This window comes from Leucopleurus acutus (genome assembly GCF_964270905.1).
Source record: "Leucopleurus acutus genome assembly, chromosome: 3".
Lineage (NCBI taxonomy): Eukaryota > Metazoa > Chordata > Mammalia > Artiodactyla > Delphinidae > Leucopleurus > Leucopleurus acutus.
The window spans coordinates 76,901,283-76,928,417 of NC_139145.1; the positions used below are offsets into that span (position 1 = coordinate 76,901,283).

Consider the following 27,135-nt stretch of genomic DNA (forward strand, 5'->3'; position numbering starts at 1 on the left):
CAAACAACACATTTATTTAGAAAAATAAACTGAAAATGCTGTTTGTCTAGTACATTTTCCCATGAAGCATAGATAAATGGCTATAAAAATCTCTTATGTCAAATACAAATTACAAATGGTTTTGTTAATTAAGAGAACAAATAGATGTTCAACACAGATGTTTAGTGTACAGTTCACTGTATTTGACTTCTTGGCTGTTAATGATATAAAATGATCCTCACTAAAAAAACCTTTTGATCCCTTTTTCATTCATTTGACCACACTGATTTTTTTTCATTATTATTTTGTAGTTGTTCTTTAATCTGAGACAAGTCCATTTTTTATTAGATAACTGATTTTTTATAGAAGAAAGAGAAATCAATGTCTGGAGAATTCTTAAATGTTTCCTTTTTTGGACTCCTGCAAGAAACTTTGTTGTGGTCTCAAAACTCATGGGACCATCTGTGCAAATAACAGCACACATCATTACCCTGAATGGAAGTGACAGTGCAAATAGTAGAAGTTCATTGAGAAGTAATCAGCAAGAACTGACCCCTTCTCTCTCAACCAATATGGGGTGAAGGATTGAATGCAGAAAATTTTCAAGCAATTGACAATACTCTTATTCCGTTATGGCTTTGAATGTGTACAGAAGATGGCAAACGTCCTCTTTGCAAACAGCAACATTCTGTTCTAATACTATTCATTGCTGCAGTGTTCCTTCATTTTTTCAGTTTTATTTGTTTTGTTTTTGTCTACATATTATGAAATGCTGAGTAGTTCTGGCTACAGATACCTATTTCTATACTTCCACCTTCCCAAATGATAAATTATAATTTACTGGCTGAATTACTGAATATAAATTTTTTGGTGTTCACATCTGGGACTAATTTCAATGGTAAAATAAGATGGATTTTTTTGTTTGCTTTTTGGTTTTTTGTAGGTTTGCTTCTTTAGTCCTTTTCATCTTTTTTTTTTTTTTTTAAATCTTCTTGGTAATATCTGAGTAAAGAGATTTAAGGCTGTGGCTTTTTTTGCCCCCAGGGCTCTGCTCATGGCTGTCAGACTAGAGGCAGATGGTTTTATGTAGACCATATCAGTGATCATTTGTGCTCCAAGTTGAGGGGTTTGCTGCTCCAAGATGGACAGGTTTCTGGTTACTTCAAAATTAGATCTGGCCTCAAGAAGTCATAATGATGAATCTGAAGTGACAAAAATGAACTGACATGCCTCCAAATAAAGGTATTCCTTCCAACCTGAAGGAGCTGTTAGAAAAAAGAAAACAAAAGACAAAAGATCAGTTTAAACAGCAAGTATAGTTTAACAAAAACACATAAAAACTAAGAATGAAGAAATCATTTGTTAATAGTATGCATAATTTAAAATTCTGTGAATTATTAACAATTTTACTTTAAATGTATAAACATATTTTGAACATATATTCCATTTAAATTTTATATATAAAAAAACTTTGATAACTTAGTCATCAAAATTTAGTAGTAGCATGCTTATATTTCAAATGAAAGATCTTCTCTTATCTCTGACAGTTTTTAAAACTTCAGATAAATTTGTCTATTTATAAATATGCCAAGTTTTCAAAATATTTCATAAATTTTGACTATAAACTTTTAAATATTTATCACCCTCAAAAAAGTTATCAAGAAATCATAATTATTAAGGTAGAACCTTCATTTTAAAAACAAAGGAAAAGTATTTTCAAAACATTTTACCTAATGTAATGTTTCATTGCAATTTATATAGTCTAAATGTATTATCAAATTGCCAAAAAGACACCATTTTCCATGATGCAGCAAAAGTGCCCGAGAATTAGTCTTCTTTTACTTTATGCTTATCTTCAATACTTTCAAATTAGCACCTTAAAATAACTTATATCCACATTTGTAATTAATGAATACATTTTTCTGAAAACAATAGGAAATGAAACCTAGCCATAATTTTCACTCTTTCCACCTGACATCAAACATGCTTAGCACAAGTCAGCTCTACCCACCACCAGTCCCTCCCATCAGAAACTTACACAAGCCTCTTAGATAGCCTCATCCACCAGAGGGCAGACAGCAGAAGCAAGAAGAACTACAATCCTGCAGCCTGTGGAACAAAAACCACATTCACAGAAAGATAGACAAGATGAAAAGGCAGAGGGCTATGTACCAGATGAAGAAACAAGATAAAACCACAGAAAAACAACTAAATGAAGTGGAGATAGGTGACCTTTCTGAAAAAGAATTCAGAATAATGACAGTAAAGATGATCCAGGACCCCGGAAAAACAATGGAGGCAAAGATTGAGAAGATGCAAAAAATGTTTAACAAAGACCTAGAAGAATTAAAGAACATACAAACAGAGATGAACAATACAATAACTGAAATGAAAACTACACTAGAAGGAATCAATAGCAGAATAACTGAGGCAGAAGGACGGATGGATAAGTGACCTGGAAGACAGAATGGTGGAAGTCACTGCTGTGGAACAGACTAAAGAAAAGAGAATGAGAAAAAATGAAGACAGCCTAAGAGACCCCTGGGACAACATTAAATGCAACAACATTCACATTAGAGGGATCCCAGAAGGAGAAGAGAGAGAGAAAGGACCAGAGAAAATATTTTAGGAGATTATACTTGAAAACTTCCCTAACATGGGAAAGGAAATAGCCACCCAAGTCCAGGAAGCACAGAGAGTCCCATACAGGATAAACACAAAGAGAAACACACCCAGACAGACAGTAATCAAATTGGCAAAAATTAAAGACAAAGAAAAATTATTGAAAGCAACAAGGGAAAAATGACAAATAACATACAAGGGAACTCCCATAAGGATAACAGCTGATTTCTCAGCAGAAACACTACAAGCCAGAAAGGAGTGGCATGATATACTTAAAGAGATGAAAGGGAAGAATCTACAACCAAGATTACTCTACTCTGAAAGGATCTCATTCAGATTTGACAGAGAAATCAAAAGCTTTACAGACAAGCAAAAGCTAAGAGAATTCAGCACCACCAAACCAGCTCTACAACAAATGCTAAAGGAACTTCTCTAAGTGGAAGACACAAGAGAAGAAAAGGACCTACAAAAACAAACCCAAAACAATTAAGAAAATGGTCATAGGAACACACATATCGATGATTACCTTAAACGTGAATGGATTAAATGCTCCAACCAAAATACACAGGCTTGCTGAATGGATATAAGAACAAAACCCATATATATGCTGTCTACAAGAGACCAACTTCAGACCTAGGGACAAATACAGACTGAAAGTGAGGGGATGGAAAAAGATATTCTATGCCAATGGAAATCAAAAGAAAGCTGGAGTAGCAATACTCAGATTAGATAAAATAGACTATTAAAAAAAGAATATTACAAGAGACAAGGAAGGACACTACATAATGATCAAGGGATCAGTCCAAGAAGAAGATAAAACAATTATAAATATATATGCACCCAACATAGGAGCACCTCAATACATAAGGCAACTGCTAACAGCTATAAAAGAGGAAATTGACAGTAACACAATAATAGTGGGGGACATTAACACCTCACTTACACCAATGGACAGATCATCCAAAATGAAAATAAATAAGGAAACACAAGCTTTAAATGACACAATAGACCAGATAGATTTAATTGATATTTATAGGACATTCCATCCAAAAAGAGCAGATTACACTTTCTTCTCAAGTGAGCATGGAACATTCTCCAGGATAGATCACATCTTGGGTCAGAAATCAAGCCTCAGTAAATTTAAGAAAACTGAAATCATGTCAAGCATCTTTTCTGACCATAATGCTATGAGATTAGAAATGAATTACAGGGAAAAAAATGTAAAGAACACAAACACATGGAGGCTAAACAATACATTACTAAATAACCAAGAGATAACTGAAGAAATCAAAGAGGAAATCAAAAAAAACCTAGAGACAGATGACAATGAAAACATGATGATCCAAAACCTATGGGATGCAGCAAAAGCAGTTAAAAGAGGGAGGTTTATAGCAATACAATCCTACCTTAAGAAACAAGAAACATCTCAAATAAACAACCTAACCTTACACCTAAAGCAATTAGAGAAAGAAGAACCAAAAAACCCAAAGTTAGCAGAAGGAAAGAAATCATAAAGATCAGGTCAGAAATAAATGAAAAAGATATGAAATAAACGATAGCAAAGATGAATTAAACTAAAAGCTGGTTCTTTGAGAAGATAAACAAAATTGACAAACCATTAGCCAGACATATCAGGAAAAATAGGGAGAAGTCTCAAATCAATAGAATTAGAAATGAAAAAGGAGAAGTAACAAATGACACTGCAGAAATACAAAGGATCATGAGAGATTACCAGAAGCAACTATATGCCAATAAAATGGACAACCTGGAAAATATGGATAAATTCTTAGAAATGCACAATCTTCCAAGACTGAACCAGGAAGAAATTTTTAAAATGAACAGACCAATCACAAGCACTGAAATTGAAAGTGTGATTAAAAATCTTACAAGAAACAAAAGCCCAGGACCAGAAGGCTTCACAGGCGAATTCTATCAAACATTTAGAGAAGAGTTAACATCCATCCTTCTCAAACTCTTCCATAATATAGCAGAGAGAGGAACACTCCCAAACTCATTCTATGAGGCCACCATCACCCTGATACCAAAACCAGAAAAAGATGTCACAAAGAAAGAAAACTACAGGCCAATATCACTGATGAACATAGATGCAAAAATCCTCAACAAAATACTAGCAAACAGAATCCAACAGCACATTAAAAGGATCATACATTTTGATCAAGTGGGGTTTATCCCAGGAAAGCAAGGATTCTTCAACATACACAAATCAATCAAGGTGATACACCATATTAACAAATTGAAGGAAAAAAAATATATGATCATCTCAATCGATGCAGAGAAATATTTTGACAAAATTCAACACCCATTTATGATAAAAACCTTCCAGAAAGTACGCATAGAGGGAACTTTCCTCAACACAATAAAGGCCACATATGACAAGCCCAGAGCCAACATCGTCCTCAATGGTAAAAAACTGAAAACATTTCCACTAAGATCAGGAACAAGACAAGGTTGCCCAATCTCACCACTATTATTCAACATAGTTTTGGAAGTTTTAGCCACAGCAATCAGTGAAGAAAAAGAAATAAAATGAATCCAAATCAGAAAAGAAGTATAACTTACTGTTTGCAGATGACATGATAGTATACATAGAGAATCCTAAAGATGTTACCAGAAAACTACTAGAGCTAATCAATGAATTTGGTAAAGTAGCAGGATACAAAATTAATGCACAGAAACCTCTTGCATTCGTATACACTTATGATGAAAAATCTGAAAGTGAAATTAATAAAACACTCCCATTTACCATTGCAACAAAAAGAATAAAATATCTAGGAATAAACCTACCTAAGGAGACAAAAGAAGTGTATGCAGAAAATTATAAGACACTGATGAAAGAAATTAAAGATGATGCAAATAGATGGAGAGATATACCATGTTCTTGGATTGGAAGAATCAACATTGTGAAAATGACTCTACTACCCAAAGCAATCTACAGATTCAATGAAATCCCTATCAACTTACCACTGGCATTTTTCACAGAACTAGAACAAAAAATTTCATAATTTGTGTGGAAACAGAAAAGACCGCAAATAGCCAAAGCAATTCTGAGAAAGAGAAACGGAGCTGGAGGAATCAGGCTCCCTGACTTCAGACTATATTACAAAGCTACAGTAATCAAGACAGTTTTGTTCTGTCATAAAAATAGAAAGATAGATCAATGGAACAGGATAGAAAGCCCAGAAATAAACCCACACACATATGGTCACCTTTTCTTTGATAAAGGAGGCAAGAATATACAGTGGAGAAAAGACAGCCTCTTCAGTAAGTGGTACTGGGAAAACTGGACAGCTACATGTAAAAGAATAAAATTAGAACACTCCCTAACAGCATACACAAAAATAAACTCAAAATGGATTAAAGACCTAAATGTAAGGCCAGACACTATCCAACTCTTAGAAGAAAACATAGGCAGAACACTCTACGACATAAATCACCGCAAGATCCTTTTTGACCCACCTCCTAGAGAAATGGAAATAAAAGCAAAAATAAACAAATGGGACCTAATGAAACTTCAAAGCTTTTGCACAGCAAATGAAACCATAAACAAGACAAAATCACAACCCTCAGAATGGGAGAAAACATTTGCAAATGAAGCAACTGACAAAGGATTAATCTCCAAAATTTACAAGCAGCTCATGCAGCTCAATATCAAAAAAACCAATCAGCACAATCCAAAAATGGGCAGAAGACCTAAATAGACATTTTTCCAAAGAAGATATACCGATTGCCAACAAACACATGAAAGAATGTTCAGCATCATTAATCATTACAGAAATGCAAATCAAAACTACAATGAGATATCATCTCACACCAGTCAGAATGGCCATTATAAAAAATCTACAAACAATAAATGCTGGAGATGGTGTGGAGAAAAGGGAACCCTCTTGCCCCTTTGTTGGGAATATAAATTGATACAGCCACTATGTAGAACAGTTCCTTAAAAAACTACAAATAGAAGTACCATATGACCCAGCAATCCCACTACTGGGCATATACCCTGAGAAAACCGTAATTCAAAAAGAGTCATGTACCAAAATGTTCACTACAGCTCTATTTACAATAGCCTGGAGATGGAAACAACCTAAGTGTCCATCATCGGATGAATGGATAAAGAAGATGTGGCATACATATACAATGGAATATTACTCAGCCATAAAAAGAAATGAAACTGAGTTATTTGTAGTGAGGTGGATGGACATAGAGTCTGTCATACAGAATGAAGTATGTCAGAAAGAGAAAAACAATAACCGTATGCTAACACATATATATGGAATCTAAAAAAAAGAAAATGGTCATGAAGAACCTAGGGGCCAGACGGGAATAAAGATGCAGACCTACTAGATAATGGACTTGAGGATATGGGGTGGAGTAAGTGTAAGCTGTTACAAAGTAAGAGAGTGGCATGTACACATATACACTACCAAATGTAAAATAGAAAGCTAGTGTGAAGTAGCTGCATAGCACAGGGAGATCCGCTTGGTGCTTTGTGACCACCTAGAGGGGTGGGATAAGGAGGGTAGGAGGGAGACACAAGAGGGAAGAGATATGGGGACATATGTATACGTATAACTGATTCACTTTGTTATAAAGCAGAAACTAACACAACTTTGTAAAGCCATTATACCCCAATAAAGACGTTAAAAAATTGAAAAAAAAATTTAGTAGAACCAAAAAAAAAATGATACAAATGAACTTATTTACAAAGCAGAAACAGATTTACAGATATCAAAAACAAACTTATTACAAAAGGGGAAACGTTGAGGGGAGGGATAAATCAGGAACTTGAGATTAACATACACACACTACTGTATATAAGATAGATAACTAACAATGACCTACTGTATAGCACAGGGAACTCTACTCAATATTCTGTGATAACCTATATGAGAAAAGAATCTGAAAAAGAATGAATATATATATATATGTATAAGTGAATCACTTTGCTGTACACCTGAAACTAACACAATATTTTAAATCAACCATACTCCAGTAAAAATTTTTTAAAAATGGAATAGACATTAGTATGTACCTCCTAGAATTGATGAAGAAAATAAATGAGAACATAGTTAAAAATGATTTTACAATGTTTACATATTTCCTTTTTACAAAGAGTGTCATTGAACCAACACATTTTTGGAACAGATAATTCCACAGGAGAACTGCCATCATTATGTGCCCCATCTCCCACTGGCGGAGGACGCCACAGTAGTGGATTCATCAGGAAATAAAACCAGAGTCAAAATAAGTTCCTTGCCCTCTTCCTTTATTAACAATATCAGCATTGGCCATTTTGGTAACCAAAGGGTTATACTTTCTAATATGTAATTACTTTAGGACAACAAATTGCATGGTAAAAAATACAGAAGTGTAAACAAATGCTAAAAGAACCAATTTAGAAAAAGTCAGCAGGATACAGTCTTTTTCTATGAACATAGAAAAGCACACTAAATGAGGATATTCACTTCATAATCTGAGGAAGTGGGGGGGGGGGATTCAACTATGAAACGTGGATGTTTACTTACCCTGGCTCCCCTTAATCTTCACTAATGGTGTTCAGAGGATAGTTTTGTTTTTGTGTTTTTGTTTTATTTTGTTTCTGAAAAATCTCTGCTTTCATAATGTTTTCATTAGCCTAGGCTAAACAGCAATTTTACTCATGCTAATGATTGTGAATTGTTTTCTCTAAAGCCAAAAGTGTTTTAAAACCCCCTTCTTCCTAAATCCCTTTTCTCCTGCCCCTCCTTTGAATTTCCTTTTTTATTCACTGACATGCTGCTTGGGGAAACAGTTGCAGCCAGATTGGAGAGCACTGTGAAATGAATGGCTGTGATATTTATCCCTCTTTTTGGCAAAACTCCTTTTTGTAACTGCATTAAAGCCTGCCGAATCTAATGTTAACACGTGCACATTTTACTGAGTTCCACTGGAAATGAGGCATGCTGGAAAAATGGCATGATTTTTTCATGGTGGAACGAAACTATCTTCAATCAAAACAAAATTAAAATGCTAACATTGCTCCCTCCTCCTTGCTTAAACATTCTGTCAAATCACATTCATTTTAGGTTTTTAATTTATTACATGAAACAAGTGATGCCAATACTTCCCCCTCTAATATCCACTGATGTTTTTCAACAATTAAATTGTCTAGACAAGTAATAAAATGCTGCTCTTATCTTTATGGAATGACATTTCTTTCTTCTGGCTTTTAAATAAATGATAGGATGCCTTCTGTGAAACAGCAAGTGGGAGTTTATGGGTTGCATTTTTATTAACCTAATATAATCAGTTAACTAGTCTTCTTTCCCCAAGCAAAGGTAGGGTTAGAAGTCAAGGACAGGGAGGTTAGACATTACAAATCTGCTGAATAAAGCAATTTTATAGTCCTTTTAAGTCTGAAAAGGAAATCAGAAGTCTCGAGTTATTAACATCTCTGAAGTTACTAGACTATGAAAAACCTCTAGTTGCCCATGCCCACGGATTATTTCTAGTTTCCATTTCCTTTTTTAAAACATCGTACTCAAAAGGAATTAGAAGTAAAGCAAAATAAAATATATTCTACTTAAATGTTATTTTTCTTCTTCCAAAATGCTTTGCTTTTTAGGCACACATGACTGAATAATATAAGCTCAAGGATGGGAAAAACGTCTTGCATCAATTACAATAAAATGCTATTTCTGGAAAGTCTTTGTAAAATGCAGCATATGGATGGTTTCCTAAAATTGTTCTGTTTAACTTGAAAGGAGTAACACAATGTTACCAGTTTAATTGGCAGGTGTCTAGGATATTTTTTACTTAACCTGAGAAAGGGTCAATTTCCTATCACCTTTACTTCAATCTTGCCACCATTGTGAACTAGAAAATATGAGTATCCATATGTATACACCCACATTACCAAGAGAAAACAGATGATTCTTTGTAAATTAGACAAGTAACTGAATAATAAGCAGTCTTCACTGCTGTTAAACTTGGAATTAATCGGAAAGAGGTCCCAGGTACCTAACAATATTTGTTATGATACTTCGCAAATGCAATTCAATGACATAGCCCTTCAACTCCAAAAGAAGTAAACTATACTATAAAAGTACCACTATTGTATTATATTCAGAATTCAGTAACTCCTTCAATAATGGCTAAACCAAAGATAGTCTCAGTGTTTGGCTCTCAAGGCACTTTTTGTTCAGGTGATATCTAATATATTCTACTTTAATATTCCCTCTTTTACTTCAGGAAAAATGTACGAACAATATGTATGATTTCTACGTTTTCAATTCTGCATTATCAGTGGACTTCTAACTTTAATAGAGCCCCAAAAGCCAGTGTGCTTCTGGATAAACTGGATTCAGGGGGGTATAATCTTAAAAAGGTATAATGGTATGTACAATAAAAACCTAGAGGCTTGGGGCCATTTAGTGTGAATAAAAACAGCCATGTACATTTCAAGAGCCTCCAGGTTCATCTCTATTAAAATATATGCAATGTTTCATATGCTTGGCAGAAGTAACATTCTGGTCCAGATAATTATTTCACGGGCTGGGGACTGTGCTGTGCATTGTAAGCTATTCAGCATCATCCCTGGACTCAGGGTCATTCAGTGTCTTAAATGAAATGTTGAATGGTGTTACTTTGTTCATTCATTCGCCTTAAAACTTGTGAACTCCTACCCTTCTGCAATTATCTGCAATTCAGCTACTGTATATTCCTTCAATAACAGCGATAAGAATTGTGGTTAAAGAAATAGAGAGAGTAACACTTGTTCTACGCAAGAGCAATGTTCTATACTCCTAATAATAGTATTTTAGAAAGCTAAAGTGCAGGTTACAATTTTTAAGAGCTGATAGCAAAATTTTCATTTCATTCCTTGCATGAATTCATCATCTCTCTATTATTTAGCTTGGCCAACAAAGACAATGTTTGCCCGTGATGGTCCAGTACTGAGCAAAGTCTTAAATTTACATAGTGTTGTCAATCTCATTACATAAACATTTACTGGAAATGTTCATAGGTACATGAACTGCTCAAGGTGCTTGGAAAACAAAGGTGATAAGATATTAAATGAAGTGCCAAATGATTTTTGAACAGAAATTAGAGAAAATAACCTCTGCCTGAGAGAATTGGAAAAGACTTTGAAGCCAGCTTCCTTATGAAAGATGAATAAGATTTCAACAAGAGAGGGAACATTATTCAAGCAAAGCGGAGCAGAGTCAGAAAAGCATATATCCAGGGATGGTGAGAAATCAATGCAGTTAGAGCCTAGCCTCCAGAGAGGGTAGCAGTAGCAGGAGACAAGGCCAGAAAGGGGGGCGTTAGCATGGAGGTAACAGGGAGACCTTCAATGTTTTTAACTGAAATGTGACCTGGTCAGATTCACAGTTTAGAAAGATGGCTTAGAAAGATGGCTCTGCAGCTGTATGAAGAATGAAATGGAGTAGAGAGGACCTGAAATCAGGGATAGCAGTTAGCAGTCTATAAAGGCAATATTTAATTGAAAGAGAGTGAGATATTGAGCTTAAAAAAATAGCATGAGGGATTGAGAAAAGGGAAGGGACTCAAACAAAATTTAGGATGTAGAATGAATAGAACTGCAAAATAATTGGAGTTGAAAGGGAAGAGATGAGGGAGATTTTCCTTTATTGTTTCTGGTGTGGTGACTTGGATGGATAGTAATATCATTTCCTGAGACAGGACAAGAGACAAGGAACAGATCTTAAGGAAATACATTCTTAACTGTAGAGGGTATACTATCATCCTAAACACCAAAGCAATGTGCATCACAAAGGATATTTAACATATTCAAGTATAAATTATAGAAATGATGGTTAAAGTGGGAAATCTGGTTTCTTAAATCACAAGCTCTCCAAAAGAAACTTTGCTTTGTCGATACTATTTCTATTAATTAAAGAGGATTCAATTGGGAATCTTTAAACTTCATTTCCATGAATGTCATGTCTTAATACAGTAAGGTTAGAGAATGTGCTGAGAAACAGTGCTTGAAAGAGCAGCTTGGCTCACTGGAGGGAAGAACACTGCTGATTAATACACTAGAATTCTTTGGCATTCTAAATAAATTTAGTGGCTGGCTTTGTCAGGTCATAAATCCCTTAGACAATTAGATAAATGGTATGGGCTTACCCCTTCAAAATATGCAGATGTACACCTACATAATATTTTGCTTATGATTTCAAGATTCATAGACACTCTTACATTGCATGGAATTCAGCTTAAGAGCTCTTGAATTAGAGTTGTACAAATTTAATTATAGTAGGTGTTATTTTTTGAAAAATCAAATATATATTTTGAGGTATATCATTGGCACTAATAGAGAGTATTCTTCATTCTAAATAAACTCATATAGTTCAGGGTTGTACAACTCAGTACTATTGACAATTGGGATGGATAATTCTTTGTTGGGGACAGGGAAGGGGAAACTGGCAGGTGCATTGTAGAATGGTTAACATCACCTTGGCCTCTACCGACTAAGTGCCATTAGCAACCCCTAGTTCTGACAACCACAAATGACTTCAGACATTGTCAAATGTCTACTGGGAGGCACATTTTCTCCATTTGAGAACCATAGAAATAGATAATGACTTTTATAAAACTCCCACCTAAGAAATAAAGTTCGGTGCAGTCGGCCCTCTGTATCGGCAGGTTCTGCATTCTCTGATTCAACTAACCTCAGATTGGAAAAAAAAAAAAAAAAAAAATTCAAGAAAACTCCAAACCTTGAATTTGCCACGCTTGCAACTACTTACATAGCATTTACATTGTATTAGGTATTTTAAGTAATCTAGAGATGTATTAGGTATTCTAAGTAATCTACAGTATATGGAAGACATGCCTAGGTTATATGCAAATACTCTGCCATTTTCTATGAGGGTCGTGGACCTCCTTGAATTTTGGTATCCTTGGTGGGGCGGACAGGTGTCCTGGAACCAATTTCCTGCACAGACACTAAGGGATGACTGGATTATCTCTCTGAAGAAAAATATTTTCATGGGAAAATTTTCTAGAACAGAATCACAAAGTCAGCAACTAAGGCAGGTGTTTACATCTCCTATTTTGGGGGGGATAATTCAATCTTTTCTCCTACATCCCTACTCTTAGTGTAAGAGTGAAAATTATCTACTCTTCATAGATGGCTGAGAATTAGACAATAAAGTTATTATATCATAGCAGCTCCTTTTTATCTATTTGTTTTCCTCTTCCTTTTTACAAAATTAACTTTCTCTTTAAGAAATCAAATACTCAAACTTGAGTAAGGAAGAAACTGATATTTTCATAGCAAGAGGAAATGCATCAACTAAAAAATAAGTGAAACACTGTAGAACCTAGTTAGTAATTGAATATAGTTCCATCTGCAATATGAACAAGTTTGTGCTCTTATGGAAACTGTTAACTCGATTTAGTACTATAATGGGAAATCTGTAACTTATGGGCACGGTATGGGATATATTGGCATCAGATACAAAAATCTGCTAATACCCATATAATACAGATACTGAAAATTTAATATAAAGTCTAACTTACCCTTCTCTGCCATTCCTTTTTCCCCAATCTTGCTCTGTAAAACCATGCATTTTGTCTCTTTGTTATCATTCATCTTTCTTCTTATTCTTATTTTCAGTATACTAGACATCTGTATTTACTCTGTGTATTTATTTCCTTGTTTCCTGATATAGTCTCCATTTCATTCTCGGGGCCACTCCCTGCCTAACTCTTAGCCAACCTCTTTCAGGTAGTCTGATACAAACAGCATTTTCCCCTTAAAAATAGAACATATAATTTTTTAGCTAAGCAGTTAATCATGAAGAATAAATACTATCTTGATGGTATGTGTGATCATCTAACAAAATTGGAAAAGGATGGAAGTGAAAATATTGAGTGGCAGCTTCTGGAAAACTTTTTAAAAGGAAAGTTGCCCCATACTCTTGTAAATGTTTCTCCCTTTCCTCAAACCTTTTGCCTGGAATGTAGATTTGATGGCTGGAGCTCTAGCTGCCAGTTTACACAATTAGTATGAACATGCTAATGTCAGAGATGGTCAAAAGGAATACTGAAAGGAAAGAAAACTCAGTCCTTAAGGGCTTTGTAGACATGAGGTGCCAAGTCAGCCCTGATCTGCCTCAAGACTTGTATGTAAGAAACAAAGTTGTATTTTATGTTTTTAAAGCCATTGTGATTTGGGGACTCTGTTTTTCACATAGGAATCTAATCTTAACTGATATGGGTGAGAATCCACTCTGAATGGAGCATGTGATCTAAGTCTAAGTAAAAAAGCTGATCACATTTCTCTGTTTCAGAGGGATATATTCACTATATCAATATCTTGTGTAAAAAGGCATACTTACAGATATCTCAGATCCTAACTTAGCCGGAAAAATTTTGATGAATAAACTATAAAGATGCTGTCATTCTCATAAAACCTCTAAGTATATTCTCGTTAAAATATCAAAATCCATAAGAGCTTGGGGCATAGTAAAACCTTCATGAGATAACTGCATATGATTTCCAGGATGGCAATGAATGATCTCACAGTTACACAATTAAAACAAAAATGTAGAGAACCATGGAAATTTTTTATAGGCATTAAAGGCTATAATTAGGATAGTCTGGTGTGAGTTTAACATATTCTTGGAATTGTGATCTGTAGAAAACCATGGTGTCTGGTGCTAACGGCAATATGCATTTTGTGATGAAGCATTATGCACCAGCTAAACAATCTTTACCCAATCATTTCAGCCAGTCCTCCTGGGTCCATTGCACAAATGCCAGAATCACAAGGTCTCTGACCAGTTTTTGAGAAAGGGAATAAAAAAGTTTGTAGCTTATTATGACAAAATAAAAATTACAAATAATACCAGGAAATATTTGGTTCATTAATAGCAATCATCAATTCTCAATCATTAAATGCAATTCACATAGAATTAATTCAGCGTTTGAAATACTACTTAAAGTGCATAGGCCTTGTCTTAATAGTATGTTTCACATAATTAACTGAGCACAAGAAGCAGAAAGCAGACCACAGTGTGAGTTTTCCCATCTTATTTAAATCTGAAAAGATTTATCCACTTGCTAAATCTCAGAGAGAAGATGTGGCACATATAAGATGTTCTTATGCTTGTTTTTCAATGCTAACATTTTCTTTCATTTTGAAATAATGCATGAAAATTGAAAATCCTTGGAAAGTATGAACAGTATAAAGAAGGGGTAAAATATCACTCTTTCTGACACTCAAAGGCATCTGATATTATAGCTCTGGCATATTTTATTCCAGTTTTTAATTTTTTTCTTAGTTGAAACAATTTCCAGTGTAAAATATTTTTGTAACATGGTATCAAAAATCTTTGTAACATTATTTAATGGCTATTTAAGGTAAAGCTATGTTTCCCATTATTTTTAAATTAGGGTATGTAATTCCTTCATATAAAAAGTACTAATACTAAAATAAACTCAAAATGGATTACAGATCTAAATATAAGACTAGATACTATAAAACTCCTAGAGGAAATCATAGGCAGATATCTCTTTGACATAAATTACAACAATATTTCTTTGCATCTATCTCCTAAAGCAAAGAAAACAAAAGCAAAAATAAACAAATGGGACCTAATTAAACTTAAAAGCTTTTGTACAGCAAAGGAAACCATCGACAAAACCAAAACACAGCCTGTTGAATGGGAGAAGATATTTGCAAATGACATGACTGATAAGTGGTTAATATCCAATATATGTAAACAGCTCATACAACTCGACATCAAAAAAATAAACAACCTGATTTTAAAAAGGACAAAAGAACTGAAAAGACAGTTTTCCAAAGAGGACATGCAGATGGCCAATAGGCACATGAAAAGATGCTCAACATCACTAATCATCAGGAAAATGCAAATCAAGACCACAATGAGATACCATCTTGCACCTGTCAGAGTGGCTATCATCAAAAAGAACACAAATAACAATTGTTGAAGAGCATGAAGAGAAAAGGGAACCCTCGGACACTGCTGGTGGAAATGTAAATTGGTATAGCCATGGTGGAAAACGGTATGGAGGTTTCTCAAAAAACTAAAAATTGAACTACCATGTGACCCCACAATTCCACTCCTGGGTATATATTTGAAAAAAAGAAAAACACTAATTCAAAATGATACACACACCCCAATGTTCATAGCAGCATTATTTATGATTGCTAAGATATGGAAGCAACCTAAGTGTCCCTCAACAGACGAATGGATGAAGAAGATATGGTATATATATACAACGGAATACTACTCAGCTATAAAAATGAATGAAATTTTGCCATTTTCAGAAACATGGATGGACTTGGAGGGCATTATGCTAACTGAAATACGTCAGACAGAGAAAGACAAATACTGTATGATATCGCTTATATGTGTAATCTAAAAAATACAACAAACTAGTGAATAAAAAAAAAAGCAGCAGACTCACAGATACAAAGAATAAACTAGTGGTACCAGTGGGGAGAGGGAAGGGGGAAGGGACAGTATAGGGATAGAGGGAAGAAAAAAGAAGTTATTAAGGGATTGTATGAAATCATGTGTGTGAAAATTTGAAAATTATAAAGCACTGTAGAATTTTTTAAAATATTTTATTCAATTAAAAAAAGTACTAATAAATATCTTGGACATAGGATTTCAAACCAAAGTAAACATTAATAGAGACTTCACAAAGTGTGCTCCCTTGACATTAGTTCAAGGACAAGTTTTGAAAGAATAAAATAAGAAATCTTCTACAAACAAATATGTTTGTGAAATACTGCATACAATTTTTTCCTTACTGTAGCATCCTAAAAAACAATAGCATTGATATTTCAATAATCATGCTTTAAAGAAAACTATTTGGTTTTTCTTTGCATTTCCCCAAATTATTTTATGACAAAAGAGTTTTTGCATATTACTAATTTATATAAGTGTTACACACTCTGGGAAATATTATAATAAATAATTTTTTAAAAAACATGTTAGAGTGAGGCCAAAATTGCTCAGATTTTAAATATCCCAATAAAATTATCTAACCTATACTTCTTAAAATGTTTTTAGAAATAATTAACATTTATATATATATATATATATATATATATTGCAGTACACGGGTCTCCCACTGTTGTGGCCTCTCCCGTTGCACAGCACAGGCTCTGGACGTGCAGGCCCAGCAGCCATGGCCCACGGGCCCAGCCACTCTGTGGCATGTGGGATCCTCCCGGGCTGGGGCATGAACCCGTGTCCCCTGCATCGGCAGGCGGACTCTCGACAACTGCACCACCAGGGAAGCCCCTAATGCTAATATTAACAAATGCAAACAACACAAAGAAGCAATCAAAAACATTTCCCCAACAGACTCTAAATTCTATCATAAGAAATCACTGTCACTAAAATGGGATGAACACTATTCTAGGCATTTCTCAAATCACATATGTAGATAGAAGGAAATACATGTAAGTAGGTAAATTAAATAAATATTAGTGGATAGACTGATAGATAAGTAAATGACATTTAAATTTTACATTATGGTGTATTCTATATTTAAGAGCTATTTTAATAAAATTAATTTATATTTAACAGAAGCAATATAAACTTGGGTGCCCTGAAAATATTGGTAAGATGCAAGTAAATTTTTCTTTAACAGACAAAATATTATTTTATAAATAATCCCTGTAAAAGTCAGGTAAATTTTTGATAAATAGTGAGTTTCACATCATTTTTAAACTACATAATTTAAACTACTTCAGACAATATACTTGTACTTCTAGCAATACAGGATGAAGAAATTAGCTCACTTAGACTTCGTTCTACTTCCAGTAGAATCAAAAGAGTTGGAATAAATTTTTCTTAAGACCCAGTATGGTCTTTCAGTGTGTGGATTATAATCTTTAGTTCAGGGATGTTTTCCTCTTACATCTTTGAATACTTTTTGTTCTGCATATTCTTCAAAACTCCAGTCATGCTTCATTTTACTTTGACTCTTTCCACATAGAGTCATTTTTATCTTTATTACTTTCTCTTTCTTTTAAGTGATTTTTTTTCAAGCCTATACCATACATCTCTGGTTGGGTGTCAATAGTTTTTATTATATTTTTTATAAAATCTTTATTGTGTCACTCTCTTTTTAAAAGAGAGGTCACATTTCTTTGCAATTTCTTTGAACTTGAAGAATTATTTGTCTGAAATCTTGTTTCCCCCCTACAAGTAATTCTTCCATAGTGTATGTTCTTTCAGTATCTTTCTCTCCTTTTGCAGTTTCCATTCTTAAGGTCATGTATTTTATGTCCCTGCTTATGAGTTATCTTCAAACCATGACAGCCTGTACACTGCATACTATCAAATAGACAGATAATGGAACAAGAAAGGGAATGAGCTCCAACTCTGATTTATATTGTTTTGAGTGCCCTCTTACTAAGTTGGCTGTTTCCTTTGGGCACAAGCCCACCCCCACCTTCACTCCCCCAAGCATCAGCATTTAAGCAGTGGTAGGTTGGTGTAGCTCATTGATCTGATAATTGCTGCTTCCTTTCCTTCCTTCACCCCTCTTGACATCCAGGATTCTCCTTTGCATTGAAGGTTCAGTTATGGACAATAAAAATGACTTTAGCATGCTTTCTCCTCCAGCATCATACTCACTGCCATGTTGTAAGAATGAATTAGGTTTCCACACAGATGTCTCCTGATTCTGTAGTGGCCTGTCTTAGAGCTCAGATCTCATTCAAATCTAAGGGTGATGAGATAAACTGCCATCACTGCGACACTTGCCTTTAGGTATATGTTGTGCTGTTTTATCTCTCAGGCTATTCTCTGGCTCACACCAGGTAGTGGTCAGAGCTACTGGCAGTGTGTTCAGATTGTTGCTGATGCTTGCATTATTAGTAGTACTGGCTCTCAATAGATTTTGAAGAAGGAAAACAGGTTAAAAAAATTCCTTTGTTCTGTCATCCATAACCAGAAAACTGATTCCATGTTTATAATCTTTAAAATATCGCAGGTATATTTATTTAAGGTGTATGCAAGGATAGTTTGGGTATTGGCATAAAGAATTTGTGTCTATTTGCTTATTTTTAACTTAGTCAACAAACATATGTAGTATACTCAATCTGGACCATGAACTATGCAAGCTACCAGAAATACAGAAATGAGTTGTTATCTTATGATCAAAGAGTTTACAAATCCAGTACAGTAAATAAGCAGACAAGATGCAGTGTGTGTGTGTGTGTGTGTGTGTGTGTGTGTGTGTGTGTTCTATGGCACAAATACAGCAATAGGGTTATAGGAACTCAGAGGAGGGAGCAAATGAGTTGTATATTACTGCAAAGAGAAGATGATATCTGAATTGTGGCTTAAAATATTAATAGGAATTTACCAGGCAGAGGTGTGGACAGGGAGAAGTAGTTACTAGAAAACAGTGTCTGCAAAGAAAGGCATGAAGACATAAGACATCTTCATTTGTTTGAGGACAGTGAGTGGCATTTTGTTTCTGGAAGAGTAGGTACATGCAGGAAGGAGAGGAGTGGGTTTGGATATGTAAGATTGGGGCAAGATTGTTAAGCACATTGAATTTTACCATAGAGAAATTAATAGGGGATGATGGATGACTTAGTTTCGAGATTCTAATGAAATAGGAGATGCAAGGCTCACTTTACATAGCAAGTCTTTTTCAAGCACTAGATGTACTTTGCTAATACTGCAGAGTTTCAGTCTAAGGCATCTTTTGTCATCACAACTTGAACTCTGTCCTCTCAAGCATAGCCACCCATACAGAGCAATTCTATTATGTCTTAAGCTAGTTTTGTTCTCAGATGCCATAATATGAAAGGAGTTCCATTCCATTATTTAATTAGCTTCACTGCAATATATCAATAACTTAGGTATATTCACTCAAGACCACAGTGGTAGGCAAAATGTCTGAGCAGGGGAAGGAACTGGTCAAACATGTTCTTGAATTATTCTGTTATTCTTAAGTTAAATTTGCCAATTATGTGTCCCTTTCCAACATTCTTTGAATTTAATAGAAGTCATAAGAAATGTAACTCTTACTGCAAATCATTAATTTCTTTCAAATAATTTTGCAATCATTTTTTTCTTGTAATTTCCTGCTCATAAAAACTCAGGTAGTTATTCTGAATGAAGTTTATTCTTTTCTCCATGCCTGTTGAGTATTAAACCAGGATAATGAGTTCTTAAGGGTTATGTTTTCACTTCAGCTTTTCCAAATGTACAATTAGAGGCAGAATCAGAAAGTCACCATATTCAATTTATTCTATATCAAAATAACTGATAATTTCCAAGGAGTGAGAATAGAAGAAACCAGGGACCAAATATTGTATTATATCAATAGATAAATATACTATAGAGAAATCTCAGGATGAGGAGAGTATGAGATAGTAAAATGAGTAATAATTAATATTAAGGAAAGAACCAATAAATTACAATATCTAGCCCTTGTTCTTTAAAACCTTTTATAGAATGGTACTGTGGGTTTTTACTATTCTGAAAAGACTCATCTATATTGACTAGAAACAAAAATATGGTGAAATTAACTGTATTGAGAAGAGACCACATTGTATGATTTCACTTACATATGTCTAAATATGACAAATCCATAAAGACCAAAAATACACAGTGGTTGGTTAGGGCTAGGAATGGGTATATGAAGTGACATTTAATAAGTATGGGGTTTCTTTTGGGGGTGATAAAATGTTCTAAAATTAGATTGTGGTAATAGTTACATAATTTGGTGAATATACTAAAAACCATTAATTGTACACTTCAAAATGGTTTTTATTGTATGTGAATTGTATCTCAAGAAAGCTTTTTTTTTTTTTTAAAGTAGCCTGGCAAGAACTCATTCACTCTAAGTTGGGAATTTTTTTAATGCAAAGGATATATATAGCAGGGATGAGACAAATGGAATGAGCTACAGTGAGAACCTGGTTTCAAATCTATGTTCAAGATGCCATATTTACTATTCCTTTTTAAACTTATTTTCCTTTAAATAGTGCCTTTTTGATGACTAATTCTATCTGGTGACATAAGTTTGCTAGGCTGTTTTCAACATCCCTTTGTGATTTGGCTATAGTGAAATAATACTTCTAGATTCTATAATATCAAAACAATTTCTGGATATTTAGGGAGGTAAGACTGCTGAATTTAGAACTCAGATGACAAACATCTTCAAATTTTCAAATTCAAGTGAAGGAGGATAGATAATGCTGCATTTGCAACCCTTATTCTTGTGTCTTGTCTGGTATTACTATTCCCCAATGACGGGATATGCATGGTTTTGATGAATGTAAAGAGTTTTGCTTGAAGAAGTTGTGAAATACACTATTTTATTGCAGAGTAAAATCAGCATAGAACTTTGTGAGAGTTTCCTCTATGAGCTGGGCATGGGAAAACATGCTGCTTGCTCCCACGATGCCATGAGACATCACCAAGTCAACCTAATCTCCCAAGACACTGCAATTTGGACTGAGATGTGTTGCTTGGTAATAACAGAGTGTCATGGCTCCTAACGGTAGGTGGTTCCTGAAATCTAACATAAATAAATGAATTCTAGGTTTTGACCCTTTTAAATAATTTGCTGTTAATTTTTGCCGTGATCACATCAAAATGTTCTCTAAGCTTGATTACCTATTCCCCAAATTTGGACAAACGTGAGCTGATTAAATTAAAGAATGGGTACATAGACATTCTTGTTTCATAAGTGGGTTTCATACCATATTTTAACTTTCTCTTGGTATTTCAACCTCTGGAAAAAAGCAGTCACTGATATTATGTCTTCATATACTCACCATTTAGGGGAAAAATAAAACTTCAATGTTTTGAAATGGTACATTTAAATCAAACATTCTACTTGTCAGAATTTACTATTAATATAAATTATATTAAACTTATTTGTTTAATTTACTGGTATAAAAAATAGAGCACCATTTGGGAAACTGCCACTAACAGTAATATCTTCAAAATTCATTCATTTCATCAAACATTTAAATAACATCTACTATATACCCATCTCTAGAATTGAGCTGCTTATTTTCTTGTGGGGAAAGAAGATTTTTGTGCTATACTGAGGATTATACTTTCTAGGAAATCAGTGAAATGAAAGATCAGTCTGAGCTGATTAAGTGAAAAATTATAAAAATGGAGGGAATTAAGCTGGGTATTAAAAAGGTATGTAAATAAAAGATACTACAGAGACAATGTAACCCATACAGGTAGAAGACATTTTCAATGCATATATCATACAAAGGACTCATTTAGAATATATTAAAACTTCTATGTATCAATGAAAAAAAAACAAAAGAGATAACACAATAGAAAATTAGGAAAAGAGATGAATATACCCTTCACAAAAGAGGAAACCCAAATGACCAAAAGGCATACTTTCTTTAAAATGTTCAGCCTCATTAAGCAGCAGAAAAATGCAAATAAAATGACACCGGTACATATCTATTAGAACAGATAAAACAAAAGAGAGGCAATGCCAAGTTTTGGGAAGGATGTGAAACAACCAGAGTTCTCATGTACTGATGATGTAAGTACACGTAAATACTTTGTAAAAACTATTTGAAGTATCTACTAAAGCTGAACAAATGGATACATAAAACTCATCAACTCCATTCTTAGGTGTAGACCTAATAAACAGGTTTATAAAAACACAGGTCTAAAATGTTTATAGTATCACTGTTAATAACAGCCAAAAACTGCAAACTTCTCTATTAATGATGTTTATCAACATTGTATGGATATATAAATTGTGGCATATTTCTTTAATGCCATATATAACAATGAAAATAACAATCAAAAGCTACCTACAACGATATAGATAAATCTCACAGACATAATGTCAATTGAAACAAGTTATAAAAGCATATGTACTTATCTTCCCTTGTACATAAAGTACAGATCAGTTGAAACTAATTTGTGACATTGAAAATAAAAAAAGCAGTGACTTTGAGAGATACTGACTGGAAAGGAGCCTACAGTGGCTTCAGAAATGCTCATAATGATCTTTTTCTGGATCTCAGCTCTGATTACTCAGTGTGTTTAGTTTGAGAAAATCCATTGAGTTGTAAACTAATGATAGATGGACATTAATGCAGGCATATTGTAATTCAAAGAGTTTTTTAATGGGTAAAAGTTAGAGGTTTAGAAAAAAAGTAAAAAGAATTCTTTATTAAAAGAGTTTTCACAGCCAATTATTTTCCGAAAAAAATTTTGTTAAGTGAAAATAAAGATGGAAAGACAAAACTTTACTCTAAAAAATTTCCCCAGAGTTGGATTTTTTCAGTTTATATAATAAAATCTGCTTAAGCTGATCTATTTTAAACAGTCTTTCACCACTGTGACAGGCCAAAATCAACAACTTTTATTTATATATGTAAGGTCCTTCCAGGGTACATTTGAATCATCAAAGACAGACAAAGATGTGTTTAATTTTATTAAAGTCTAATTGGTTAAATCTTCACTCTTTGAACATGAGTAGAGCCATGTGTGATATCTAATGGAAAATATTTCAGATTATTTGCTTAATTAGATGGTCATGTGCGAGTCTATGGTCTATTATTTATAATTTAAAGACATTTCATTTTAAAACTGTATAATTTTTTCTCTATTTTCTTCCTTCCTTCTTAGGTGTACACCTAATACTTAGATGTGTTTACAAAAGTATAAGAACTAGAATGTTTATAGCATTTATAATAGGCCAAACTCCAAAATTCACTATTAATGATGCCTATCAACACTGGAATAAACTGTGGTATATGTCCATAATAGTAGTATATAACAATGAGAATAAAAATCAAAAGCTACGTACAACAATATGAATGAAACTCACAGACATATCAATGGAAAGAAGTTCAATTATTCACGAAATATTCATAAAATCAAAGTTCAATTATTCATGGCTGAATAATATTCTGTTGTGTGTGTGTGTATATCACAATTTGTTTATCCATTTATCTGTCAACACTTAGGTTGTTTCCATGTCTTGACTATGGAATAATGCTGCAATGACTATGACAGTGCAGCTGTATCTTCAACATAATCATTTTGTTCTCTTTGGATATACACCGAGAAGTGGAATTGCTGAATCATATGGCAGTTCTATTTTTAATTACTTGAGGAACCTCCATACTGTTTTTCACAGTGGCTATATTAAAACTTCCTGATATAAAATTTAAAACAAATGTTAGATTTGTTACTCCTCAGTACTGTTGTAAAACCTGCCTAACAAATACTATCATCTATTTGTTGAATGCAATTCATATTTGACTAGGAAATCTGATGTGTCAGAAACAATATTACAGCCAGAGTATTCAGTGTTTACCTTTCCCACATATCTTAAGTAGGAAACTTAAGTTCAGGGAAGTGAAATAATTTGTGGGAATAATGGAATTAGTGAAAAGTAAAACATCTGTCTCATTTGAAGTGTTAATATTTACTCTATACTATCTCTCCAAAAGAAAAGAAATTGCATATAGAAGCCATGTCATTTTTTCTGTTTATATCCCACCACCCAACCAAATAAATTATTAACATACCCTATTCTTATAACAAAGAAACATGTTCCTGCAATAACCCTAATATGGGCATCAGAGCCACCATCTGAGCTAAAATCTATTGGACTTAAGAGGCCAGCATCACTCCTGTAACATATTAAGGAGCTTCCTGGGGAGTAGAGGTTGAAGAAGTAATGATCCTCTGAGAGAAGGTATTTGGAATATATTTGTGTCTGAACTTACCCACATTTATTTGTGACCTTCCAAAGTCACACCATCATAGCTCTTCTCTTTAAATCAGAAAAGTTGTCAAACTATACAGAGAGTCATTGTTGAAATTACTTGTTAATGCATATAAAATTATAGTGTTTGTTCAACAAAGGAAAAGTGAAACAAAACAAACAAACAAAAAGCAAAAACGACTGAAATAAAAGTTTTAAAAAATGTTTCATTGATAAAAATCAAGTTCTTGGAAACAAATTTTGGTGGAAACCTATGCCTTCTCCCATGATATGTTTCACAACAAAATAAAACTAGAAACATTGAAAAAGATAATCAGGAAATAGCAAAAATAAAACATATAACATGACACAGGAAAATCACAAATCTTTCAACATTGTCTATAGATAAGCACTTCCTTTTCTCAACAAAAATTAAGAAACATTAATACTGAATCACATCAAGTCTAAAATTCTAATTTCTGAGGTTAATAGAAATGCAAACATTTAGTTTGCAAATGTTAAGTTATAGCTAATGAACTAACATAAATGAACCAGTATCCTAGTAGTTTTATTAAACCAGGATAGTCAAAATCAGAAAAAGTAAATACAATGAGCTATGTGCTGTAGACATTTCAAATATTAAGTGCATTGTTAAAGTTCTCTTTGGTAATCTTTTCTAGAATCAATGTCAAAATGGTCCTCAAACCAAAGTGAGTCTATGCACTAACAGACAAAGCAACCCATGTATGATTTTCTTACAGTTTTGAATTTCTATTCCAGCTTTTCTCTTTCCTATGGAACTGATAAGTAAAAGCATAAGTACAAAGAGGTTCCACAGAGCAAACTAAGAGCATGCACATAAAAAATACCCACTAGCATATGTTGACACACAAGTTGCCCAAAGGCAGTATCTTTTAACGGTTCTTAATTTTGTTGCTTCCTACAGTTTTTTTTACTTTACACCCCATGGACAACAAATAAAAATGAAAAGTATAGAAAACAAAATTAGGGTTTAGATTATTTAAGTGTTTTGACTGAGGTCTTGCAGTAAATTGCCTACAACACAACATTTGAAAAAAAAATGATAGGTATTTTCAATTAGCAAGAATTTGTACACACTAAATCCTGCTCACATTACTCTGGAAAGTAGACACGATACAATAAAGCCTTTATTACCTGAAACCCCAGGAGGAATAATTACATTTTGTTCTAGAAAGTAGTTTCAAAATTAGGCAGTAATTAGTCTTGGCCCCAGGAAAGGAACACATGAGGGTATATATTTTTCATCTAAAGAAAAAGCATAAAACATTTTGCTTAAATTTTCTTCTTCTGTTATATTACTAAACCACTAGTCATGTAAATGGTGCCTCTGAACTTTTCCTTACTAAGGGACCCCGTTCATCAGAGGGGTGATGTACAGTCTACCATACTGGTGAAATGTTCAGCACTATATGCATATTCTGTTTACACAGCCATGCCATAAGGAAAAGGCAAAAATTAAATTGAACACATGGAAGAAATTTGAACACTTGGAATTTCAATATATCACCATATCTCTAAATTAAATTGGGTATTAGATAAATCCTTGGAAACCAGGGTATTGTTGGGGTTTTATTGTTATTTTCTTTCTTTCTTTTTTTTGGTCTCTCTCTCTCCAAACATTTAACAATCAAGTTAAAACTAATTTTATATATGACCAGTGTCCTTATTAAAAGGGAAATTTGGAGACAGACATGTACACAAGGAAAAAACGTGACGATGGAGGCAGAGATTGGGTTGATGCTTCTTTAAGCCAAGGAACACTAAAGATTGCCAGCAAACTACTAGAAGCTAGGAGAGTCATGGAACAGATTCTCTCTCACAGCCCACAGAAGGAACCAAGCCAGCCAGCACTCTGATCTTAGACTTCTAGCCTCCAGAACTGTGAGAAAATAAGTTTTTGTTATTTAAGCCACCCAGTTTGTGTACTTTGTTACAGTAGTCCTAGCATATTATTGTACCATACTTTATTCAGGTTTCCATAGTTTTACATAATTTCCCTTTTCTGTTCCAGGATCCCACATAATTACATCTAGTCATTATGTCTCCTTAGGCTGCTTTTGGCTGTGACAGTTTTAGACTTTCCTTATTTTTGGATGACCTTGATAATTTTGGGAAATAATAGATATTTTATAGGATACTTCACTATTTGCATTTGTGTGGTATTTTTCACATGACTAGACTGTGGTTATGGACTTTTGGGAGAAAGACCACAGAAGTAAAGTGCCATTTTCATCACATCATAGCAACGTGAGTTTTACATACTATCCACATGATTTATCAGTGTTGATGTTGACTTGATCACCTGGCTGAAGCTGTCTTCTCAGATATCTCCATTGTAATGTCACTTTTTTACCCCCTTTACATTAGGATGAAATCTTCCTCAATAAAAAACAAGCAACCCAATTGAAAAATGGGCAGAAGACCTAAATAGACATTTCTGCAAAGAAGACATACAGATGGCCAACAGGCACATGAAAAGATGCTCAACATCACTAATTATTAGAGAAATGCAAATCAAAACTACAATGAGGTATCACCTCACACTGGTCAGAAGAGCCGTCTTTAAAAAGTCTACAAATAACAAATGCTGGAGAGGGTGTGAAGAAAAAGGAACTCTCCTACACTGTTGGTGGGAATGTAAATTGGTACAACCACTATGGAGAACAGTATGGAGGTTCCTTACAAAACTAAAAATAGAGTTGCCATATGATGCAGCAATCCAACTCCTGGGCATATATCTGGACA

At 33.9% G+C, this 27,135-nt stretch overlaps 1 long non-coding RNA gene across 1 annotated transcript; it reads right to left on the bottom strand.

Annotated features, from left to right (window-relative positions):
• On the bottom strand, nucleotides 1–24,826 carry LOC309960142. The gene is made up of 2 exons (XR_014326121.1): nucleotides 24,371–24,826; nucleotides 1–1,244 (listed from the first exon to the last, which is right to left on the bottom strand). It is a non-coding gene; the product is annotated as an uncharacterized lncRNA (long non-coding RNA).
• Between the last annotated feature and the right edge of the window lie 2,309 nt (nucleotides 24,827–27,135).